Source organism: Phalacrocorax aristotelis, chromosome 2 (assembly GCF_949628215.1).
Source record: "Phalacrocorax aristotelis chromosome 2, bGulAri2.1, whole genome shotgun sequence".
Lineage (NCBI taxonomy): Eukaryota > Metazoa > Chordata > Aves > Suliformes > Phalacrocoracidae > Phalacrocorax > Phalacrocorax aristotelis.
In genome coordinates, this window is record NC_134277.1 from 34472206 (window position 1) to 34492813 (window position 20608).

Genomic DNA, 20608 nt, shown 5'->3' on the forward strand with positions numbered 1-20608 from the left:
TGTCAGAAAGATGGGGGGGAGGGGGGGCGGGTGGGGGGGGGACCTTGTGAAAAGAGTGTCCTAGATGGAGATCACTTCATGTGACAGTTATTAAAACAGGGGTACAAAACTAGAGTTTGTCCTGCCATTGGGCAGGACAGGAAGTGCTCTGGGTGCTTGCTTTCTGATCTGCGGGCTGCAGAGAGGTGAAGAGCTAAGCAAGACCTCATTCAGAGTTAATAAGACTGCCCAGGAGGAGCTGTGTGAGTTATCTCTGTTTTGCACCCTTTCAAATAAAGACAGGAAGGAAATGTAATATTCTAATCATTATCTTTTTAAAATGAAAAGATACAGTCTTTGTCCATGTAATCACTTTAGTTTATTTGTACTATGGTGCTGCATCATCATTATGTGCTGATCTAGGCAATTAACTTTACACATGGGACTATTCATGCATACAGTTCAGCACATGCTTACATCTTTGCAGCATTAAGACACTCTGGAAAAGAGTTATTTAACTGCTTACTGTCTCAACTGGCTGGTTTTGAAATGGTACCTGCTTCTCTGATTCCCATAACAAAAAGATTATGATGAAATGCTAGGAAAAAAAAAATCATTCAGTGTGCAGGCAAGTTTTCATTACAGCTGCAGAAAGTGAAATACTGAAATCCCATCTCCAAAGTACAGTTAACTAGAGTCATGAGTGCTTTGGATTTTTTAATTTAGACTGTTAGATTCATGAACAGAAGTCATCAATCTTATTCTTCCTGACTTGTTTGAAGGAAAAAAAAAATCTCTTTTTTATCATTGGAGACTTTAAAAATGGTTCATGACAAAAAAATTCTAGTCACACAGTGGGATGAAGGGTAATTGAATGACATACTACTAGCAATGAATAAATAGAAATCAGAGTACAAAGATTCGTTTATACTAAGTCCCCTTTATGCAGCTCGGATGGCCAAAAGGAGAGACACTAAGAAGGTTATAGCCTCTCCATTGGAAATGACCAGTTTTATGTAACGCTTGAGTATGTATTCATAGCTGAACATATCCTGTTAAAGTGGTTGAATTTATTTATTCCTTAATTCCATGTGTCTCTAAAACAATACTTTGAAGAGCTTTATTGTGAATAAGAACTAATCTTATAGCATTAAATCAGAATTCAGGACACTGAATCCAATTCAGTCTAGGTAAATTGTGAATAAAATTGAAACTGTACAGCCATCCTATGGCTGCTTAGAAGATGTGAAATAAGTCGGTGCTATTCCAAGAGGGGAGGTACTGGCTCCCTAAATGTTGGTGTTACTAATATGCAAGTAGCAGTCTTGGCCAAATAAACAGAAATTTGAACGGTATTGGAAGACGGATTACTCTTTTACCTTATGGATTCATTTTCTGGTCAGTCCCAAGAAATATCAGTTGAACTATCTTGGAATAAATGGCATAGAGTAAATGACTTCTATGAGGGCATTCTTTAAGAAATGGAAAAATTCAGCCTCAAGGGCAGCTCGCAAATCCTCTTCTTTTCACAGGCATCTTCTGCTTTCACCTTACTTTGTGGATTCCATCTCTTCACACTGATTCATCACCTGGATCCCTTCAATTAAGTTTGCTGAAGCAAAAACAATTGAGAGCAGCAATCTAACAATGGCTTTTAAGTGTTTGGGGTGATACAGTGCCTTGGGTTCTACAAAGAGATGTCCATTGATTTCACTTTAAAACTAGCTGTATCAATTGCATCCTATCTATAGAAATGTGTACAAAACAACCTTTAGAACATTCTCTCTTTTTTTGTACAAAATCAACTCTTAGTACCTTTTACTCCTTAGTTTGGTCATACTCTAAATTAGCAAGCACTGATGTTCTAAAATGGGAAGCAAACCCCATCAGAGTCTTGTACGGGAGACGATAAGGGTCTGTGATTGATTTTGTCTGTTTAAAATTCAATACTCAGACAAACGTTCTGCTGAATGGGTAGCTCAGCCCCAGCAAAGCTAGGATCTGTGGCACTTCTGTGGCTGTTAAGGTTGTTAGGTCACCATTGTTTTTCTTCGATCAAGTCATTAAGGTATTGGTTTATAACACAGGAAAAAACCTGATGACATATTGTAAAACTACTTGACAGATGTTTTCATTCAGGAGAATTTAGAGGATTTGTGATAGTCATTGATATTGGGTGGAAAATTTCACAGGTTTTCAGGTTTCAGTTGGGTAATGAAAGCTGGATTGACTCTATATAGCCCAAGTTAAAAGTGGGTATAAATTACTTTTTCTTGGATTTATTCTTAACTACCTGCTCTGTCTACAACTGTAAGAAAGTCTATTCCCCTCCAGACACCTTTTACTAGCTTGATTAGATGGGAGGATTCTTCTTTGGTAGAAGAGATCAGAAATCTGCGCACAAATTCTAAGTCTTCCACTACTCATCAAAACATTAAAAGTGCGTGTGAAATTGCTTACCCCCATGTTGCATACAAGAATGAGAGTCACAAGATCTCTAAAGTGACTTGCTTAGCATTGTACATAAAGTCTGTATCTGAACCAAGAAGGTCTCTTTCATCCAACATCAATGTCCTGTTAAATAAACACCCTTTCTACATTAATATGGTTTCTGTGGAAACTGCAAGAAAGGATGATCATCAGAAAAGGCTAATTTTTCCTAGGAACTGTGATTCCCTGGCTCTGCAGCAGATCAGATCATTCCCTGCCAGTGAAGACCCTTGGATGCATCTGCAGACCCATGGTTGCCCAGCAGCTCTGCTCATGTGTATAATGCACAGCACTGAAATGCCTAATTAAAACAAGTACTCCTCTTTTACTAGCATTAATTTAATACCTGTAAAACAGTTCCTGTGCATTTCTTGGTGCAGTAGCACCATGCTGAACAGGCTGTTACGGAGATCTGGAGAATATAAAGCAGATTAAATGACATTCGGTAACTTAGAGGATGAATTTTGTAGACCCATCACCTCTGATTCACTGAAAGGAGATGTCACCCACTGGGGAATCTAGGGCAGAATGGAAAACTGGTTGCTCTAGGAACTGTTTTGAACTGTATGGTCAAACACTGTGTGTATGAAGTAATGAGATATTTATCAGATGACTGTTAAAACGTTTACCTTCTTTCACAGGATGGACATAGTCTTTACTACGGACATAGGAGAGTTCCACTGCACACGCTCTCTAAAGTGGTTTGGGCCAGTCTTGACCTGTCAGCACAGTTTCCTTTGAGAAGGATCCCTCCCTGCTTAGTAGGAGGAAGAAATTTAAGCTGTTAAAGGAGGGTTTTCTGGAGATGGTATCTGTCCAGGATTGTACCCTGATGAGTAAGATCTAGATGTAAGGAAAATGATCTTGACATGGAATTTCCATGGGATTCAGGATTAAAGAATGAAGAAAAAGTTCCCCCTACAGTGGAGAAGAAGGCTTGGAGCTATCTGCTTTTGGGGGGCAGAAGCAAAGAGGGCTGGGGACTGGGAAGACTGGAGCCCAGGAGCTTATCATTCTGAGCTGGGCTGTTGTTTTGTGCTGAAAGCCAGAGGGGAAGAACATTTCAATGGAACCTGTTGAGTTTCCATGAGGAAGGAAAACAAAACCAATACTAGTCTTCTTAATACAGGCAAGTGTTACATTTTTCTACCCACTTTTGTCCTTATTCTGGGAATAGCAAATGCAATTTTGTGATGATGACAGCATAGCTGGTTGGAAAAGAGTGAGGAGGAGACCAGAGAAGGATTGTTGGGAACTGACAGGGCAGGGAAGTGTCAGCAGTGCTCATGGGGGTAAAGGAGTTTAGGAAGAATCAGTGGTTATTTTGCTGGGCTGGGGCTGAGAGAGAGAAGATGGGACAGTTCAGTAGGGCAAGAAGGGAATGGCAAATGAGAGTGTTTGGAAAGTAACGCGAGATCTTTTCATGTCTTGCTTATCCTTGCAAGTATGCATGGACTTGCTACAAACCCAAGCTCTAGCACATGAATATTTTGAATATGTGAGGGGAAGAGAAGGGTCACCCAATGCAATTCTTTCCACAGAAGAGAAAAGAAGAGATAGTGTGGGGTAGAAAGTTCAGAAACACCTTGCTGAGAACTTTTCGTTTTGATGCCAAGGGACTGTGAGTTAAAAAGTGTTGGGGCAAAGACTGCCTTGAACACTCTAACGTGCGCGTCAGCAGGAACAGAGATCCATGTTGATCCATTAAGTCCCTGTTTCATCTGATTTATATATGACCAACTAATCTGTTCCCCCCAGCAACCTGATAACTTAAGCTATTATGTGAGTTCTTTATGAGAAACTGAGGTAGGAGTGGGGTCTTATCCTGAAGGAGTGAGTCCTTGTTGAACTCTCCAGCTTCTCTCTGTCTGATGTATGTCTTACAATCCACACCTTAGCATCTCTTAAGGTTTCTTAGTAAGAGAGCTCTGAAAAAATCAGGGCATGGGAGGAGGATTTTCACACCACCTAAGTTATATCTAAGTTAGAAAGAAAGGTTCTATCTAGGACCTTTGCCCAGATGATTGTCAAGAAGGTGATCTGCAGTAATACACTAATTAGAGGCACTTTGAATTTCCCACTCTCACCTTGAACCACTAGAAAAGTTATTCCATAGCTCTATAGTACATCTCATAGCTCCACTCCTGAAGCTGTGAAGCTATGGAGAGATGTTACAGAGATATATAGCGTGCTTACAGCATTTCTACAAATTAAAAAAGCCATTGCTATGCAGTGCTTTCTTATATTCTACTGAGTAATCATTAAATCTACTGAGACAGTGAGCATTTTGTTCAGACCATTTCTGAAACCTGCCTACAGTCTTAAGGTATTGCACTTTAAATAATGCACTACCATACTAGTTGTGAGCATCCAGAAGTTACCGGATACAGTTCTTACCACGAGTTATGCCACAAGGATCTCACTGACATCTTCTGAACATGTCATTTTCATCTTGTCCTCTGCAATAAAGCCAGCAGTTTTCAAATGGCATTTATGTTGTCGCTGCTTGCAAGAAGCCTCTACCAATTTACTCTGCTGGTTGGGATGAACACTAAGCATACTGATCCAAAATAAAAAAAGGAACACAAATCTTTATTCCAAATAATTAATTCAATGTAATGCCCAGGAAAAATCCTGACTTAGTCACCTTTTTTTGTTTTAATACATTAACCTTGGATGTTCAAAACAAAGCGAAAGTGAGATAACATCATTACTGTCTTGCTATATAAACAGAATGTATAAACAGTCTCTGCAGAATAGTAAATTAAAGTGCTCTTTGAATTGCATGACTTACATAACCTGTCTGACATTTTGCCATCTTTCAGTCTCTGGCCTTCACTTTGTTGGGTAAGTTTCATATTCCGCAGAAGTCCATTAAATCGAGATTCAATTAAACCCTTCCAATCTGAATGCAGTTAAAATATTTTCTTACAGTACAGACAGTAATAAAGCATTCTGAAACCTAAAATGCCATGAAATTAGTGTCTAACTAGAACCTCAGTACATTATAGATCTGCCATCATTTTTTAGAATCCTGCAGCACATTCAAGTAATAAAGGTTAGAAGGTGTCCTAGTAACATCAGCCCTTGTACAGTACAGCACTCAAGTGTGTGTTCAAAATTCACCTTATGAATAATGCTCTCCTGGATGAGGATGAACCTAACACATGTAAGCTAAATATGCACTAAAGGGCTTTGCTGAATCAGAGTCATTACAGCCTCCATCATGTAGATTCACAAAGCTCACATTTGCCTAAATGGGAGCATGGCCTGAACCGGGGCTAGAACAAACCTGCACATGTTAAGTGGCCTGACAAAGTCATGCATGATAGGGATTTAAGCTGCTACAGTAACTAGGAACAGTGCCAACCCAGAAAGTAGCACTCAAGAACCTCAGGACCAGTGTCTGCTCCCATTTTTGGCATCTGATACCTTGTAGAAAAAGGCAGAGTCCAGGCTCCAGCTGTTGCCTGCTCATATTCTTTGGATGAGTCATGAAAGACGTAACAGCTGGGACAAACCTTGTTAAAAGCCCTAACCTGAAGCCTATTAGGATAGTTTTGCAGATGAATAAGGACCATGGTTATTTCCCCTTTGCCAGCCATTTTAATTAGATCAGAATCTATCTCCCACTGCATTATTTTTTCTGTTGATGAGATGTATTGTGTCTAGCAAAGTCCTTCAGTGTGGGCCTCTGGGCTGTTACTTTAGGAGATTTGGAACTGGGTTTTTTCTTTCATTGCATTATACTTTTGCAAAATGATTGTTAAACTTTTGTGCCCAAGGTAGAGTACATCAAAAAATAATGAAAAATTCAAAATAAAAATGAAAGTATTTGGGGACTAAACATATTTTGAACATTAGTAAAAAATAAGAATTAATGGTTAACAAAAACATTTTCCTTCAACTGTACATGCTTTCATGAACCCCTTTTCTCTGCCAAATTGTAATAATAATTTTTGTAAGAATGTGTGTTTGGTAAGCACTGTGTAAGGAAAGTGAAAAAGTAGTCCAAAATGGTACACTCAAAGGGCATAGAGTTGAAAGAGTGATTTGTCAATATGCCTGGAAATCATGGGTTATCTTTGACTACACCCAGCAAATTGTTGGTTTCTGTAACACATGATTTTATTAAAGATCTATAGCCTGATTCAATTCTTCGTCTAGTTGGTAGAAAACTTTCTGTGAATGAAATGCAAGTTGAATTGGGTATAACTGTGTAATGGCTATTCGTCGGTCAACGTTTACAAATAGTTTTTACAGATAAAACAACACAGCATGTATTGCTAGACTAAAATCCTACTACATCCATCTATAAAACTGAGGCCATTTCTCATCAATAATTTCTGTATATTGATAGCAGTTTAGCAGCAGCAGCTAGATCTGCTGTCTGACTGGTAAAGTCGTCCAGTCTCATCACTGTCATGGGATTAGGGAGGGTATGCAAAAATGGCCAGTGTTAACAGCAGGAGGAGGCCAAAGGCAGTCTGGCTCTTTTTTCAGCTAATAAAATCACATCTGGGCTTTATATGAATCTATGCTATAGATATAATATTATAAGTAAGAATTCTGCCTTACAACTCTGAAGAGCAAGTGTATCCGAAACAACCATCCCTAGAGACACACCTTGAGCCCTCTGGACTGCTCGTTGTCCTTGGTGCATATGATTCCCATGAGTTTCAGTCAGATCAGTTCACACTTATCTGACAAAGAAACCAGGTCCAATCATCAAAATCTCCCCTCTCTGAGGTACTGCCACGCTTTGTGCCAGGAGAGTTCTGCTTACACAGGTAATTGCCACCTGCACATGGTGGAACAAGATGGCGCACTTAGGTTTGCATCTGAGTCTTAATGATCTGTGCTGTCATACTGTACTGCTAATCAGCTCTCCGACTCTTTTTAATCAAATGTTAAAAATAACAGCATATCATAAAAGCTACATTCCTTAGCTAAATTGTACAATGATTAATTTAGTAGCGTTTTAACCTGGGTGAGCAAGAAAAGAATGTGTCTCAGCAAAAACTCTGAGGAAATCTTAATTGCAATTGTTTCAAGATAAAATACTGAGGGCACAGGAAGGATTACAAATAATGATCTTAAAATTGCATCCATCTGGCAGCAATTACTGTAGTTGAGCAATCAAAAAAAATCCCATACCTTCCCAACTAGCAGAACAGTGACTACTAGCTAATAGCAAAGGCTGATTTTGAAATAATTTCTAACAGTCATAATTGCAATAGTATTTTCACTTCTGCTTAGTGCTTTCTGTCTTGAAAAGGTGCTCACAGAGCTGTGTTTTGGTTTCTGACTCAAAGCTCATTTCCCAACATGTGTTCCTGATACATTTTTTGACATTGTGTGTTATATCTCCATATGATAATTACACCAAACTACTTTAAAAACTGCTTATTACTGCATAATTATTTTTGAGGGTTGGTGGGTTTTTTTTTTGTGTGTGTAGAGAGAAACTCAAAGCATGTTAAAATAAAACAGTAATAGTCTAAGGAATGTGTATTTTTAAAGCCTCACAGACTCTCTCATGGCTTCCTTAAACTGTGTCTGCGAGCACCACAGCCTCTGATGGAACGTAGTACGTTATCTTCATGGGACTGACATTTTCTTTCAGAGATAGGACTGTGCTACTCTGACAGAGAAAGAGAAAGAGCCTTCATCAGACCTTTGGTAGTGGAGGAAGAGCACTGCCTTAGGCCATCTCAGCCCCATCTCTATGAGACTCTATTCCCTTTTACTTTTCTACATTTCTTGTTTCACTGGGCCTGAACAGACCATCTCTTACGAAAGCATGATTTCCCTCACCATTGTTCCAAGCTATCTCAGTTTAAACCATACCGACAGAGGTCACTGATTACACTTTGCATCTTTTGACTGCTTTAACACTACCATGAAAAAAAAATGTGGAAACTATTTTTATCACTGCCAGCCATTTCAGGATGTTTCCCTTTTAGTACATTCAGTAAGAGCCTTTTCTCCCAAGTGTATTAGGAATAATCTTTAATGAAGTTGAGCTGCATACTTTTCTCAAAACTTAACTTTTAATCTAAATTAAATGTCCCCAAAACAGTATTTTCCCTTTGAAAATGAAATGGTAAATGTACACATAATTTAAAAAAAAAATTTAGAAGTTATTATTAAAACGAAATTAAAATACAGTGTAAATTGTATCATGCATGCAAGATGCCTACATGAAAAAATGGTGACAGTTCAGATGCTTTTATGAAAAAGATATTTTGGAGAGAAAAAAGAGAGGTCTCTCAAATATAATAAACAGAAAATATATTTTCCTCTGGCCATGGTACCTCATCTCCCTTCAATAACACTCTAAAAATATTGGCATTGATTTCTGCTTACTCTACAATGATATCTGGGAATTGGAAGGAAAAGATAAAACATCATTGAAATAAGCATATTTTAATTGGTTCCTAGCTAATGTGGTCAAATGCAACTCAACATAGATCAAATAAATAAATTTCTGTCACTTACAGACTTAGATTTAGGATTAAGCATTGAGTGCATTAATCTATTTTAAATCTTGTGGAGCTGAACCAATGAATTATCACCCAAGAATCTAACCTGTGGGAATAGATATGAATAAAAGCCATATTTAACTACAGAATAATTATGGGTTTTATCTTTGCCTACTCCTACCACATCACATACACCTTTTTATTTGTCAGCTATTTCTCAGAGCTGTAGTACCTTAGGAAAAACCATAATCCCTAGAAGACTGTCTTGTTCATAATTCGTTTATGGTTCCCATCACTGTAGGTATATATTAGAAAACAAGATATGGAATTTGAAGAATATAGAAAAAAAAGCCCATGTGTTTTTACAGGAGACTATCTTTTTATATTATATCTGTTTTGGCATTGTTTCAAATTATTTAATGTTCTTCCTTCTTGCTACTGACTTAGAAGGAAGACTTGCACTTTCAGAGAAGAATGTGATTGCCCCAGTTAAGCACTCAAATAATTTAAATATGTCAACCAAAACATGTTCTTACTTTAGGTTCTAAACAAAGCCTTTTCTGAAATCATCCTAATATGCAAAGACATAAGCTATTTGTATATGGCCCTATCTACATGAAAAAAAAAAACCCAGAAAACATTCACCAGAGTAAAATCTTCAAGGCTAGTGAAATACATCACAAATTTACTAAGCCAAATTCATAGTCACATTTAAAATTTAATTTAAGAAAAACCCATCCAGATATACTTTGTATTCCCTTATATCACTATAAATCAGGAATATGTGACTGAAATGGGTGTGCCATCAGCCGATGTAAAAATGAGAGGAAACACTTCTGTGACAAGGTAAGTCGTTTCCATGCCACATGCACATGTATAACCCCTGCATTTCCAGGGCAGCATAAAGAGATCTAAGTATATATAAGAATCAGAATATTTGCTTCCTATTAAGTCAATGAGTCTATTAAATAAGGACCTGTTGTTCCCTGAAAATAACATAAAAATGAATGAATAAACTATTCCACAAATAATTTAAGCTCAGAGGCACAAAGTAAGGGGCTTCCTGCACCACTGGATTGGGGATGAGCAGTTGCAATGTTGTTTTCCAGATTTGCTGATGAGACAGAATCAGAAAACGATAGGGTAGTTGAGGTTGGAAGGTACCTCCAGAGGTCATCTGGTCTAACCCCCCTCCTCAAGTAGGGCCTCCTAAAGCAGGGTGCCCAGGACCATGTCCAGACATCTTTTGAATAGCTCCAAAGATGGAGGGCCCACAACCTCCCTGGGCAACCAGTGCCAGTGCTCAGTCACCATGAAAAGGTGTCTCCTGATGTTCAGACAGCCTCCTGTGTTTCAGTTTGTGCCCATTGTCTCTTGTCTTGCCACTGGGCAGCACTGAAACGAGCCTGGCTCCATCCTCTTTGCACCCTCCCTTCAGGTGTTTATGCACAAGGAGACCATGTGAGCCCTCTCACAGGATCTTATTTTTGTACTGTATTTCCCATTCATAAGATAGAAATAATCTTTGCGCTTTCGTTTTTGTCTGATTTGATTTAGAGCATGCCCTTTTCAGAGGCTGGTTCCTATTACATGTCAGCACGGTGCCTACTCCAGTGCCGTTTGTCCACATTGAAGAAAGAAGTACGTGTTGCCACTCCAGGTCTGTGATGCCACTCTTGAGCTGTGATGCCAGCTCAAGGCACAACATTCTGTGGTTTTGGACAGTCGTGATGACGCTTCGGCCCAGAGCCTGTCAGCAAGAGAGTATCCCCATTAAAAGGAAGGTCCCCAACCCTTTAAGGTTTCCTTGTGAGATAGTTTATGATAACCACCCCAGCTCTTGAGGACAGGCTATGTCCCTGACTTGCACTCTTGTTTCAAGCAGGATAAAGGCCTCCAATTAACTGAAGAGCTACTAAACCAGCCTTTCTTTTTTTGGAAATAAATATGTGCCTTTTGGTTTAAATCTTTTTCTCTCCATTTAAAAAAGTATGTGAAAAGAAACATTAATTAAAGATTTTTTGTTTGAATCTTTGCTGCTGGGCAGAAAGAATGCTGTATAATCTTGAGAATTCATAACATGTCCGTAGGCATACAGTTTTCTTAATTTAAATAAACAAAACAATTAGTAGCTGGACAAAAAGAGCTGAAGTTATTTCTTGTTATTCAGTTTCCAAAACAACTGACTATTATTCAGTATTCTTTAATGCCAGAACAACATTTTTCAAATTAAATTAATTCTGAGAGATCACAGGAAAATGCCTCAGGATGAGGTAAATACAGCATAATCTCTGACACAGGCTATTTTAATAGATGTCGCTGGCTTCAATCCTTCGTGTTGCCATTTAAGCAGAAATCACAATTTGAAATTATTTGAGCAGTAATGCAAAAAGAAACAAATAAGAAGAGCAGTGCAAACAATATCTATAAATAGATAGGGTCAAACAATTTTAAGAGAACAGTTCTTTCAAGAAAATATAAATTACATGGGAATGACTTGATTTCAATAATGTTTTTAATTAAAAAATGCGAAAGATTTGCTTTATTTCCTCTTAGTCATTTTATTTTCCATTTTTTGTGGGTTGATGTGAATTTATTCTAAATATAATAAGAATTATTAATTTAATGTTGACATTCTGTGGCAAAAATAAACATTTTAACTTGACTATGTTCCAACAGGACAAAAACTAAGATAGAACATTTCTCACAGAAAGAAGTTTAAAGTTTCTGACACCCTCCACAAGTTGTTATACTAGTCGTCTTCAACAGCTATAGAGATTAAGGTGTAGGCCAGCTAGTTTGTCTGCCCTGCATGCTACTTGAAAACTAATGTTTTCCATGTAAAAGACATTGCCTGACTTAAACTCCTAAGTTGGGTACAAGACTCCGCTAGTCAGTGTGCAAAAGAAAAATAGTCCCTCTTCATACTTCAAACACCCTATGTTGTTCTCTGCTCATCCTCTCTCGTCTCCCATTTCTCACTCCTCAATAGATAAAACAGAAGTCTCTCAACAGATTACTGCGGTATTGTAGATTTGCTCATATCTATGAATGTTTCTCTTCTACTCTGAGTTCTTGAAAGTCATATTAATTTGAAAAAGATATTTTAAATTCTCAGCTTCTTCCTGTGTGTCTGCAGGTACTGGTGTCAAGTATTATGGGCTTGGTCCTGCTGTCACTGAAGTAATTCAAAAACCTCCTGCAGCGATCACATACACTGGAATAGCTGCTGTGGTAAGCCCAACTACAGGATTGTAAAAATTAAATTATAGCAGCATTGTAGAGTATATTAATTTTCTCCTGGGTGGGAGTCCATTGCACCAATTTCATTGGGCTTCTGATCTGTCAGTGTGGGTGGAGGTACATATCTGCATACTATTCCAGTACCACTACAAAAAGCTATTATATTGGCAACATATGGCTAAAACAGTTTTGGAAGAACAATCTGGATTTTCATCTGCCTCGTGTATCAGCAATGAAATTGCCAGCTAAACCCTAATTGTGGATTCTTTATGACAGGTAATAATAGGAGACGCAGAGAAAAGCACAGCTTGTATTTCAGCTACCATGCTGAGCTGAAAGAGCTAGCAGCTTAAAAAAACCCCCATGTTTTGATTTGTAAGCAAAGCACATTTTATTTGGGTGTCACTAAGAAAGAATACACAAGGGACTGTACTGTGAATGGAAGCTGACCCTGGGGAAGTCAACAGGAATTTTCCCAATGACTTCAGCGGAACCGGGGTTTCATCCAATATATATTTTCTCAATATCCTGCAGCTTTGCAAGCTTATAAAAAGAAAAAAAAAAACCCCAACCAAAACCCAAACCAAACAATACTCATAAAGAACACAAAAAAGATTTCTCTGCAGAAATGTATCTTTGTTCCTTTGTCAAACCCTCTGCCTTGCAACGTAGGCATGTTGCTCCCACTGACTTTGGCAGGAGCAGGGCATACTCATGCAGTGAAGAATTTGTCTCCTGACCTTGGTGCCCACTCAGTGGTTTGGCACACGACCACTAGACCCTTTGGATAGTGGTCTTGTTCCTTCTGCCTATGCATTGACTGGAATTTAACATTACATCCACAGTTAATCTAGCTCTTGATAGGTCTCTGAGCAAAGCACAACCTCAGGTCATAAATTAAACTAATTCTTTTCAATGCATATGCCCCCCCCCAAAATTTTGTGACAGCAGATGGTTTCTAAGTTAGCTATGCTATAATGTAACATAAGATATTTTGTTTTCATCAGTACAATGAACTTCCCCTATAGCTAGTTTTGTACAGTAACTGGCTCAGTAAATCTCTCATTTAAAAATGTACTGAAGCTGATGGCTGGACTTGGAAACACACAGCAGGGTTTTAAAGATGACTCTCCGACACGTTTCCCAGAAACCTAACACGAAGCCTGCTCAGGTTAGCAGTTTTAAATATAGTCTGGTAGGGAATGACTTTTGCCCTCGCTTTGTTGTAGTTGTCAATTATTTAGACAGGCATCTGACGTTCCCAACTCTGGTGTCTCTTGTAAAGTCTCATGCCTGGCAGCAAAGAAGAGGTCTTTGAGCTCATTCTTTTCTGCTTCACACCTACCAAGCTTGTGCTTGGAGAAAGTATGAAGTGACTCTAAAATGTCACAAGATTGGAATAAAGTCATCTCACCTCAAGAATATGTGTCATGGACAAAACAAGCTAACAGGCAGGGGAGCTGTGGGCCAAATTCTGCTTTCTGATACATAGTATTGCTATTCTGATTTTCTGTTTATTCTTTTCAATGGCAAGGTAAAGGTGTATTTGGTCCTCAGAATCTTAAGCCAGATTTAACCTCACTGTCATAAATGATTTAGACCAACACTGTTAATTTTTATTCCATTGCCTTCCTGGTTAATTTTCATCTAAAGGTTTCCATTCTATAGAAACGTGTTTATTAAGAAAAACTTCAGTCAAGTATTAAAATGTATTTTGATGGAATTCAACCTTTCAGTCCTTATTTTTAATAACCTTGGGAAGGAAGAATCTTTCACAAACAATGTTCCTTTAATTCCACATTCACCTTTTTAATTTTTTTTAGTGCCACCACAGGACTACTTGATACTGGAAGTTCTCTTGCTGGCTGCAGTTTCCTTTTTATCTCTTAGAATATAAAGCATCTTTTGGAAAAGGAGAGGAAGTGCAGAGGTCAGTTCTGCTGTCCATCACAGCGATGCAGACAGGTTGCTCCAGTCTCCCTTGGCTGTTGGAAGCCTCTGAGTTCAGCAACACTTAGATGCTCTTAGATGCACTGGCTGTTAGGGTGAGACCTCATCTTCTCCAATGAATTGAGTGGCTGGGACTCAAGAAAGAAACCCAAGTTCTAAAAAAAGAAAAAAGAAAAACAAAACGGAAGCAATTTGTTTCCTTCTCATCACTTCATGAAACTAATTTCCCTAAATTTAACTACTCTGAAGCTAATTTTCCAAGGAGCTTCTTCTTAGTCTTTTCTGCATTAACTGGTGGGACAGAGCAGCAAAGGTGTCTGTCAATGGCACACACTAGTCTGAACCCATACCAAAAGGCTGCCCACTATTGCTCTACCTGATCCTTTTGAGCCCAGGAGTAAGAAGCGGCTGATCCACTTCCCCATGCGCTGCTCATTACACAGTCTACTCTGCCTTAGCTGCGCTGACTCAGTGGATACTTGAGGCTTCAGTGAATATTTGGTTACTGTCTAAAAGAGCTAACACTGCTAATTATTGCAGCTGCTAATTATTCTTGTGGAGACCTAGTCTCTCAGCTTCTTGGAAAAACACATACTGGTCTTGTACTCCATTTTTGCACTGCAGCTCATCTTAGCCAACGGGACGTGCTCTGTGTCTGCAGAGCATTAATGAGTACCTGTGCGTGAGGTGGTATCAGAGCAGTTTTGATAGCATAACTGTTACAAAACTGCAGTTCATTTGTATACGTATGCATATACTCACCCTACCAAGACTGGTTATACCAGTTTCTCCTGTCAGTAACACTCTTCAAGCTCCACCAACAGCTTAGGCATTGAACTTTGCAACCTTCAGATCAGTGGCAGATACAGCATTGCTGTAGGTTGTCTTAATATTAGAGGGGAACAGAAGCCATATACTGCTGGTGCCAGTCTGGCTAACCAGGTCTGTCTGGCAGTCAAGCCAGCTCTTGAGCTCTGCAGAGCACCTTGTGTCTCCAGTTTCATTTATCTCAAGTCCTCTGCTCACATTCAGGCCCTCATGGACTACAAGGCCAATGCTGAAGATTAGTACTGTGCATAATGCCTTGTTAGACACCAGTCACCCAGGACTCATGTTCTGGCAGGTTGTGCCCTGTAGGTTGAACTTTATTCATGAGGAGAACATCAGTCAAGCAATCCCTGCCATGCACCTTTCACAAGCAGGTACATAGGTTTCCAAAATCACAACTTCATAGCAACTGAACTCATGTTCTGCAATAATGTTGCTAATATGTGGGTATAAATGGCAAGGTTGGGTGGGGGACCCTAATGACCAACCTCTGTGGGGGGAGGTCAGGGACTGCCCCGTGGCCAACACAGCCCGTTCCAGCCACCTCCACAGTGGACCCACTGCAGGCCACAGATGATCCCAACAGTGGGTTGGTGTTGCCTCTGAACCAGTCAGAGGAGTTTGTGGTGACTTGGTGAAAATATATCTTAGAAATTAGAGAAAAGGAACAAGGCCAGAGGAGCAGCAGGTTCTCCATACTGGAGCAGGGACACCCCCAAAGGAACTGCAGCCCATGGATAAGCCCACACCAGAGCAGATGCTCCCAGACAGGGACTGCAGCTGCATAGTATTTAAATGTTTGTCATCTTTGTTTCCCAATACATGAATCAGTAATTAAATGTTGTAAATTAAGTTAAATTCCTCAAGTCAAGTCTGTTTTGCCCATGACAGTGGCTGCTGAGTGATTTCCTTGTCTTTATTTTGACCCATGAGTTTTCTTTTGTTCTTCCTATTTTCTCCCGTTCCGCTGGAAGGTGGGGAGTGAGTGAGTGGCTGCTTGGGTTCTTGGCTGCTAGTCAGGGCCAACCCACCATGTAATGCTCATCTTTTCTAAGGACTATTTTTTTCCCTAAATATTTCTTGTACTTCATATCTATTTTATCTCCTTTTAAAATACAAGAAAGTAGACTAGACAGCAATTCATGATGGAAACAGGGAGAGGGAAAATATTTTGTTAGCTCTGAATACCATCAGGTGTATGGGTGGACTTTAGTGACAGGCATCATGACAGGTATGAACACCTATTTGGGGTCCTGAAACTCTGAGAGAAAATTTAACCACTTAGCGATGCATTCATATGGATAAGGCTTACTGACAGAAGCACAAGTATTATTTCCCTAATAGTAATGTTCATATGTTTCTTCGCCTGTTTTAATATATTTAAGGTTTTACAGGTTACATATAATTTTCATTTCAGTTCAAAGTTGCCTATTGGGGTTAGATTTTTCTAAGTGTACAGAAATTAATTCTTTGAAGAGGACTACATTACTAGAAATGCAAACATGCAGAAAGACAGCTATCAGCATCAGCGTCAAATATTCATGTTTCAGTCCATGTCAAAATGTGTCCAGCCCTTCCTCCTCTCAATGCAAAAATAACAGTTGAATTCCTCCAACCACAAGTTGTGAGATCTTGCTCATTTTTTATCTGAACACTGCACATGCCCAGGTATATGCAGCAGGTAGCCTCTTTCTATTTCAGCTCAGACAAAACTCAGTATAGACAAACTGCTGCAGCTCATCTGTTCAATCATCCAGAATAACTTTTTATATTTCTCTACCTCTTTGTCCGATTTCAAATATAATTAGAAAAAATAATTAGAAATGTTTTTTCTTTTCTCTCTAGTGTGTCTTCTGCCTCTATTTATCCTTATGTTTTAGTTATTTCACTCTTTAATTGCACCTTGCTTATTTTGAGGGTTCCTTTTTCATGGTATCTTTATTATTTAAGGAGAGGTGCTCTGAAGGTAATAATGGCAATATTTTTAATTAAATACAACATTTTCCTAAATACAAGTATAATGGTTACTGACCTTGCTAAAAATAAAGGCTGACCAGAGCAGCGTTGAGTAAAAATAATGGAACTTACTATTAGACTTTGTGAAAATCATGTGCTATACAATTTGCTTGAGAAGACTCACTTCAGTATTCAATTTTCAGTTTCAATTTTTTTTTCAAGAGTGAGCTCTAGAATTTGAGTCTTCCATGAGCAATTGTCAAACTGGAGAGATTGCTGTGCAGATGCTTTGAAGTTCAGAGAAGTATCTTTAAAAATAAAGCCCTACATGTATTTCAGAGAATGTTCCACATCAGCAAGAACCCATACAGATGAGCTGGTGGGTGAAAAAGCTAAAGAAAGTGGGAAGAGGCATCCCACTATAAAAATCTCTCCCAAAAAGGATTGCAAAATTACAAAGTACATGACAAAAGGAGGGGTTTAGAGACAGTAAGAACAGACTTTGCCTTACTTTGTTAAAAAGATAAAATATATGAAGAGTTTAAATTTTTTTATTTGTTTCTGTCACTAACTAGCTCTTCTTTTCCATAATTAAATCTGTCTCAATACACATGGGCTTCAGGCACCTTATGATAATGATGATGAGAAAGTGGTTTGCTATATGTATAATGAAACATCCTGCACTGGTATTTCACAATGTTATTTTTGGAAAACTTTAAATAAACTCCAAGTAAATTAGAAGTTACATACACTCCCTAAGGTTAAAGACACTCCTAAGGACACCGAGAATGAGTACTCCAGTAACATTTTTCTCCTCAGTGTCTTACAGCAGGCTGGTTCAGCTCAAAGCATCCAAAGTGTGCACAGGAAGAGACGCTGGATTGTTTGCTTTTGATTCAGATAGGGTGCAACATGTTCAGCCTTGATCTGGTCAAATAATAAAGTGATTGCTTGGTGCTATGCTGAGATATGAGCACTTTCATGCTCTCCTCTTCAGTAAAGCTTGTCCGCTATTCTCCGGAAATTTGCTCGGCCTTGCAGATCACCTTGACTACTTTCTCACTGTTTATTTTGGTGAAATTGCTAAACACCAACCTCCCATTATCTGTTTATTTTTCTAGCTTAGGGAACTATATCAATGGTGCAATTCATTTTTCTACCAGGTGACAGAACAAGAAGGAAACGGTATTTTCTCATGGTCAATTTTTAATTTAAATACAAGCCCACTTAACTAATTACATTTATTAGCATCCTTCTTGTACAGTGGGTTTCCAGTCTGGAATTGTTCATGGAGTATTTTCTACAAAATGCACATTAAAAAATAATGAAATCAGCATGAACAAACACAGTAAATCATCTCTTTGGTTGTCTTGCAACATAATTTTGTAGAATTTTCTTCTGTTTACTTTAATGCAAGAAGGAAAACATTCACAGTATTAGTCCTATGTGGTTGTGGGGGTAGATGGTTTCTCTACATCCTAATGATGATGGAGGTTTGTTGCCAGGCTTACAGTTCTTCATTCATTACAAACTCAAACAATACAACTTTAAAAACATTGTCAGAGTATAAAATAATTATTAAAAAAAAAATTAGACAAGTGAAATTCACAATACAAACCAAGAACCCAGGATAGGCTATTTATACATACTGAGCACAAGCAAATCTTCTACTATTGCAGCATAAATAAATGCTCTGAGTCAGGGACTCGGTGTGAAATTCTGATGGAAATAAGACAATGCCAAAATGGGAAAGAAGTCCTTCAACCCAGACTTTATGGGGGTATGGACACAGCAGGGTGCATTTTGGATGCCATCAGAATGCAAATAATAAACATTGATAGCTGTCTACAGTACCTGCTGCTATTGTCCAGAGCACTCAGATGGCTATCGGGATATGTGATTTTTCAGGAGCTCTTCTTTCAGAGGCTCACTGTGATTCCGTTGGCCTTGGCAGGAGGGCTGTTTGATCAATGCTCACTGATTTGGCATCCCTGGCTGAGGAAGCCAAAAAGAGTTTTAGACTGAGTCTAACAGTACTCCTACAAAAGTTCCCCCTGCAAAAAAGAGGTTTGGTTGAACAAAGGAGAAGAACAAAGAACTTTTTCAGGAGAGCAAATATCTGTCTGGATAGCCAGATTGGGCTGTAAATCACATTGGGAAGTCTTCTTGCCTGAGGAAGAAATCTTTCTAGATTGTACTGGAGACAAGCCAAAGGGTTTGGTTATTGTAGGCTGGCCTGAGAAACAATCATTTCTCTGTGGTGGTTCACAGCAAGCTAACAAAATGTATTCTGTAAGCCTTTGATTATTCTGAAGCAGATAGCTCCCTTGAATGGTGGAGAAATAAAGCTACTTCATTAGAACCTACCCACTAGCTCCTTCTCTCTCTGTGGGTCACCAGGGTATTTATTATCATCCTGAGAGTGATTATGTAAAGCAGAGGCATGGCTTAAGCAAAATACAATGAGAATCTACTGTGAGGTCTGCCACAAATCCTCACTGAGGTCATAATAAATTGGAGGCCAAAATAATGGTCATCTATTGTAAGCCCAAGTAGCACGGCAAATTAATCACTGTCTATACAGAATGAATAACTCTGACAGTTATATCAGCTCCCAGAAATTAATATTAAATTCCTCTTAAAATCCAATCCTTAAGAAAATATTTGAACTTGCTTTCCTAGCATCCTGCCACATAAATCCAGATGAGCAATTCCACCCACTACAACAGACTTGCAAAAAGATGGATTTTGAATGATCTTTTAAAGTCAACACATTTTGTTGCTGATGAAAAGAGAATAAAATGCTGACTGATGGGAATTCCCTCAACTCCAATCTCTCACACACATCCTGGCCAAGAATATTCTGTGTATGGTGTGGACAAGGCCTTACTGACCATGCTGTGCTACATACCAACCTCAGTTTTTAAAGTCCTTGTCTTGAGAAATCCTAATCATGTTTAAAAAGTGGGAAGAAAATATTTGTTAGTAGCATAATCTCCCAAAGAGAAGGAGGAATATATTTAAGAAGAAAAAAACTTAGGAAATTTCTCCATTTCCAGATGAATAAAGGAAAATAAATGTTCAGCCTACAGCAGTCAACATAATCTTCATTTTTATTTTGTCTGGTACCCCAAAAGAATCAATAGATAACCTGGGTGAGGGATACTGGGTGTACAGTATGAGCTGTGCTGTTTTCCAAAACTACAAAATAATTGTTAAAGTGAAAAACTTGCAGCATTACTTTGATTACCAAGGATATCCTCCAGCTCAGTAAATCTGTCAACAAAACTACACAACACAGGACTTTACACTTTGGGGAAGAAAAATAAAACAATGGAAGGCTCCTTATTTTAAGAGAGTGGGAGAAAAGGAGGTTGCAGTCTCTAACCGGAGAATTCCTGGTAGCAAAATTTACTGATGAATGCAAAACCCTGAACAGGAGAGCAAGTCTCCCAGTAAAATACTATCTAATAAAATAATATTTAAATGCAGCAAGACTGAACTAGAGAAAAGCACACTTCAGAAAGCATTGCTGCTATCACCTCTCCAAAGGTCACAACCCAAAGCTATAATGTACATTTTTGTGCAGTCTTGTATATGTAGTAGCTTCATCTGAGACAAGGCTGAACTCCAGGTGGAGTTTTATAATATAGCTTGACTCTGGAGAGGTGTCCTTC